This window comes from Poecilia formosa, unplaced genomic scaffold (assembly GCF_000485575.1).
Source record: "Poecilia formosa unplaced genomic scaffold, Poecilia_formosa-5.1.2 Scaffold251, whole genome shotgun sequence".
Classification (NCBI taxonomy): domain Eukaryota; kingdom Metazoa; phylum Chordata; class Actinopteri; order Cyprinodontiformes; family Poeciliidae; genus Poecilia; species Poecilia formosa.
In genome coordinates, this window is record NW_006800190.1 from 738,130 (window position 1) to 743,865 (window position 5,736).

Consider the following 5,736-nt stretch of genomic DNA (forward strand, 5'->3'; position numbering starts at 1 on the left):
GATCATAATCGGCCGATTCCGTGAAAAAGTGTATGATCGGTAATCACCGATTACTGTCTCTTGTTGCCGATCACCTGCATCTCATTTCCCAGCCTGCTTGTGCAGCTGACCTCCTCTATCTTCACACTGTTGCAAAGCAACAAATCCTAAGCGATGTGACGAGGAACTTTAACGTCAACAGAGTGAATAGGGAAGTTTGCTTGTTCTGCCGAAGAAATACCTCTGGTTGAAGCACGTCAAAATGCATCGACATGACGAATCTAATATGATGTTTAAAAAACAAACATTTGATGGAGTTTGGCTGCATCGAGGCTTAATGCTGCGATCCAGAGCAATCAGATATCAGGTAAAGCAGCGCACAACTACCAACACTCACCCTAGTTTTTAGTTTTCAGACCATAGTGGTCTGTAAACTAAACAAAAAACCTGATTCTTTAAGTCAACGAGCTAGTGGTGTAAGAGGTTGGTTCTGCTCCCGCTGTTGGACCGCCGCTATGCGCTACTGGTGGTGATATTTCACAGACAGAGCGCCGTTTCTGCTCCACCTGCAGTGAACTCTCACATCGAATAGCTGCTTAAAGCTGCAGCAAGTAACTTAAAACAATAAAATATTTTACATATGTATTAAAACTTTCGCTATGTAATAACATAAGATGGATAATCTCTGAAAAAAAAAATATACGCCTACTCCCTGTGTTCTGAATAATTACTCCGCTCAGTCAGAAACAACCAATCAGAACCAGCAATAATCAGCTAGCTGATCTCTCAGGAAGTTTTGATTCAGTAACTCAAGATTGTTTACTTTGATGCAACCTGCATTTGACTCTGAATGAATANAACCATTTTTATAATTCCAGGAGGTGTTTTTTCAGGGGACTTGATAATCCCCATATTTAATAAAAGTGGCATGGAAACACTTTTTTTACATGTCCACATCCCTGGCAGCAATAAATGTGAAATAGTCAGTCAACTTAACATTATAAAATCTGGTTTCCAACTTCCAGGTGAGCAAACCCTAACCTTCTGGTTCCCTGGCAATTATTCTAAAAGTCTAATTCATCTATGTAAATAGAAATATATAATATACTAGAGAGTAAAGGTGTGCTGATCGATCGGCCACTGATCATAATCGGCCGATTCCGTGAAAAAGTGTATGATCGGTAATCACCGATTACTGTCTCTTGTTGCCGATCACCTGCATCTCATTTCCCAGCCTGCTTGTGCAGCTGACCTCCTCTATCTTCACACTGTTGCAAAGCAACAAATCCTAAGCGATGTGACGAGGAACTTTAACGCTCTGAGAGTGAATAGGGAAGTTTGCTTGTTCTGCCGAAGAAATACCTCTGGTTGAAGCACGTCAAAATGCATCGACATGACGAATCTAATATGATGTTTAAAAAACAAACATTTGATGGAGTTTGGCTGCATCGAGGCTTAATGCTGCGATCCAGAGCAATCAGATATCAGGTAAAGCAGCGCACAACTACCAACACTCACCCTAGTTTTTAGTTTTCAGACCATAGTGGTCTGTAAACTAAACAAAAAACCTGATACTTTAAGTCAACGAGCTAGTGGTGTAAAGAGGTTGGTTCTGCTCCCGCTGTTGGACCGCCGCTATGCGCTACTGGTGGTGATATTTCACAGACAGAGCGCCGTTTCTGCTCCACCTGCAGCAAGTAACTTAAAACAATAAAAGATTTTACATATGTATTAAAACTTTCGCTATGTAATAACATAAGATGGATAATCTCTGGGGAAAAAAAATACGCCTACTCCCTGTGTTCTGAATAATTACTCCGCTCAGTCAGAAACAACCAATCAGAACCAGCAATAATCAGCTAGCTGATCTCTCAGGAAGTTTTGATTCAGTAACTCAAGATTGTTTACTTTGATGCAACCTGCATTTGACTCTGAATGAATATTTTTTTCTTGACATTATTTGATATAGGCAGTGTTGTGAGGTTTATTTGACTTGTGCATAATTTATGGTACTGAGAGCCTTTCTGTTAATTATTTTACTAATTTCAGGTTTTTCAGTTGTTCTTTTGACTGAATAGCTGCTGTGTTGTGCCTGCAAATATTTTGTAATTTATGTCTAAGTTAGGTGAATTTATTGCCAGATAATTTTTCTATTTTGCCATATCACGTAGCAGTATTTATACCTAAACTGAAAAATTAACAGCCAATCCAGGTGATCGGCCTCATGAGTGATTGGTATCGGGATCGGCAGCAAAAAACCTGATCGGCCCATCCCTACTAGAGCATGAGTTAAAATGCCTAAGCACAAATCTAAAAGCCCACTGCTGTTTTGACAATATATTGTACCAAAGGCAGAAATGAATGAATCTGTGATTCCTCACAATTTTCTACATTTTTGTTGCCATTCACACCTGGTGATCTAGAAGCATCCCTCTCAGCTGAGTCAATCTCTTCTTCGGTGTCTGATCCACTGTCTACAGACATTTTATCTGGAAAATTAAGTATCAATAGCCATCATATTTAACAATGAAGAATTGCATATGCTGCCAGCACAGTCTTAGTGATTTTCATTTGTTCCTTTACCATTCAAGTGAGCAATTAACAATGGGAAATTATGATTGGATTTGCCAAAGATTAAAACAAGCAAAAAAAAAAACACTACAACAATTATAATATGCTATATGGAAAAATGCTGGCTGAGCTACTTATTTATTTATTATTTATTTCGAACAGACAGAAAAGACAATCATCAAAAGAGAAAAGAAAATAGAATAGAATGAAACAAACGTAAGAAATAAAAATGTAAAACAAATTATTCTGCCTACTTCTTCCTATAGTTAATGACTGACACTCAAACTTCTATAGATTTTCATCTTTTTTTTTTTTTAAGTACAAAAACATCAAAATAAAACGTGCCATGCCAGTGGGTCAAATTAAATCTTCACTAATAAATCATACCAATTTACCTTGTGGATCAATGCTGATTTCATCCAGATTTCTTTCTTTGTAGTTGGAGAGCTGTCCTCTTTCCAGTGCCAGCAATACTTTACTGATTTTTGACAACTGTAATGTCCCTTCAGGCAATCTATAATACTGCCGGTGAACTCTAATGTCATGCCCAAGGAAGTCAGCCAGGTCGTCCACTTCATTGTCCTTTAGGTTAAGAACCTTTGACATGGTGGCCATGTGCTTCCTCAGTTTGGTTGAAGACAATGCTCCAGGGTGTTTTGCTCCACAGTTTTGAGCAATTTTACGAATAATACCTGATCCTCTGAAGTGATTGAGAGTCTGCGGCCTTCCAAACATGTTGGATTCTCATCCAACATGTCACAATTGCGCAGATTTTGGACAAGCAACTCCATTGATGATGCCATATCAGGAATGAGGAGAATGGGAACCTTTCGACCATGTTTGCCTTTAATCTCAATTCGCTGGAAGTGCTTGCACAGCTTCTTTTCAAGTTCTGACAAAGCAAGCTCCACATCTGGATGGGTGACAGAGGTACCTCTCAAGGTGAAAGCATTCAGTGTCATCTTGGATACTTCTCCCTCTCTTCTCCGGTTGAATATTATCACCTCACAAAGCGTGATCTTGGCAAGTTTAGCCCAGTTCTTCTTTACAGTTTCTTCCTTCAGGTTCCTCTGGCACTCCATCCTTTTTGTGTCAAGATACTGGTTCCTAACGTCTTCAGCAAAGGGAATAAGTTGAGGAGCATTCCACTTAGCCTCAGTCAAACTCCTAAGGGCATAGGAAGAGACACACTCGCTCCATCTGGTCTCACAGATCTGTTTGAAAATTCGCACATTGTGAATGGTATTCTCATCGCCTGAGATCATAGCCTCACATTCAAGAACATTTGCCACTTTCTTGAGGTTGTGACCCAACTTGAGTGCTAAAGATGGCGTTTTGAAGACATTTGTTCTTTCATCCAAGCCAGCCACTTTCTGAACTGCATCTATAACATGAGGGAAGTTAGCTGGCACAAAGAAGTCTGACAGTGTCTCCAACTTGCCATCTTTCTTTCCTTGCAGAAGAACTCGTGCAGTCTCACGCATCTTCTGTCGGATGTATTCGTGTCTTGTAACATCTTGACCATGTTTGTTGAACAAATGTTCTCCAAATTTCAAGATGCACTTCTCACTTTGGACAACTTTTGCTACGTCATCTTGGTGCATATCAAGAACTAGTTTCCAAAACTGTGCATTGACATTGTCTGGTACTGGCTCTGCATATTTGCCAACGGCTTGGACTCTAGATGTCCCTGGCTTCAGTCCTTTGACTTTTTGACTGAGATAACACCTTTTCATATGCCTCCACAAGGACTTCCGCTTGAGGTAACCCTCGCAGTTGATACAATGTAAGTATTCACCTGCTTTTGATGATTTAGTGGATTGTTGGTGGGGAATAAGTAGTCCTTTGCCGTCTTTAATGATTTTGTTATTGTGTGCACGGTTTCCTTTGTTTCTTATCAAGGACAACTGCAGCCTTCGTTCTTTAGAACCTTTGGGGCATTTCAGTGCACTTTCCACTCCTGGCATATCACTGTGTTTTGCTTCTAAATGACATGCCATTTTGCTGTAAGGTTTGCTACAAAATGCACAATAGTGCCTTTTATTGTAAACCCTTCTGCCATCTCCCTTCTTCTTTAAGGTCATGACTATTACATCAAGTGAAGAAGATTCTCCAGGATCTTTTGGATCAGTTGAAGAAAAATCTCCAGGATCTTTTCCAGCCAAGGAAAGAAGTGGTCACGCACTTTCTCTTAAGTGGTTGGACTTCCAGAGAAGTATTTTTCTGGGGTCTTTTCTTCCTCTTCTTGAGCTGTTTAATGTCTGCTGAGCTTCACTGTCTTTTAGACTGTCACTCTCAGATTCCTCAGAATCAGGAACATACTCTTCGTCAGTGATGTCAGAACTTGATAGAGACTCTTCTGAGTAGCCAAGCATTTGTTTGTTTAGCTAAAATTATATAAAAAGAGAGAGATTACTTGATTATTTCTCAAACATATAAACAAATCGGAAGAAGTTAAATATATGGAACTAGTTTAAAAAAATTCATTAAAAAGGAAATACTCCCAATACTAGTATGATTTCATTTTAAGTTTTTTGGTGCTTATTAACTCAAATGTTTTTCCAACATTTTTAAGCATCCCCAAAAAGTGACAAATTTATCGGCACATGGCAACTAACTGAGTTCTTGGATAGTTTGTTTTTGAATACTAGAGAAAAACAAAAGAAATTTAAATCCAGGAAAAACAGAATTTCTTACCTAAGTGAATCTTAACATTAGAAAAAATTGTGATAAGGTAAAAAAAAAAACAGAAACCAAATACTTCTTAGGTTATACTATGATATTTATAGATAAATTTACAATCACACTGTCAGTTCTTGTGAGCTCAGGCACGCTCATGTCACGTACTTCTGCTGGTGTTGGACCAAGGATGATGGTATCGCCGCTGTCATCGGATGACTTTTTCAACTCCTAAAAATTCACAAGTTTAACAATTAAAATGCCTAAATTAACTGTTACAATTTAATACAGAGCTACAGAGTTAACTTCAACTTTCTGAAGGTATTTAGTAATCCCAAATATGTTACATATTAACAGCACCAAAAGTGTACAGGCTCCATCAGATTACACTGGAGATTCTGCATTTCATGGTGCATAATATCAAAACATAGCACTTAATAGAGGGGGTGGGAGGACAAATAAAGCAAAAGCCTTACTTATATATTTAATAGAGATGTCCCGATCAGG

General features: G+C 38.7%; 1 long non-coding RNA gene across 1 annotated transcript in view; it reads right to left on the reverse strand.

Moving 5' to 3' along the window:
- Positions 1 to 5,324: 5,324 nt before the first annotated feature.
- Positions 5,325 to 5,736, reverse strand: part of LOC107838409 (uncharacterized) — a 23,819-nt gene continuing 23,407 nt past the window's right edge. The window contains exon 3 of the long non-coding RNA XR_001664467.1: positions 5,325 to 5,460. This is a non-coding gene — a long non-coding RNA (uncharacterized LOC107838409). The remainder of the gene's footprint in view (positions 5,461 to 5,736) is intronic.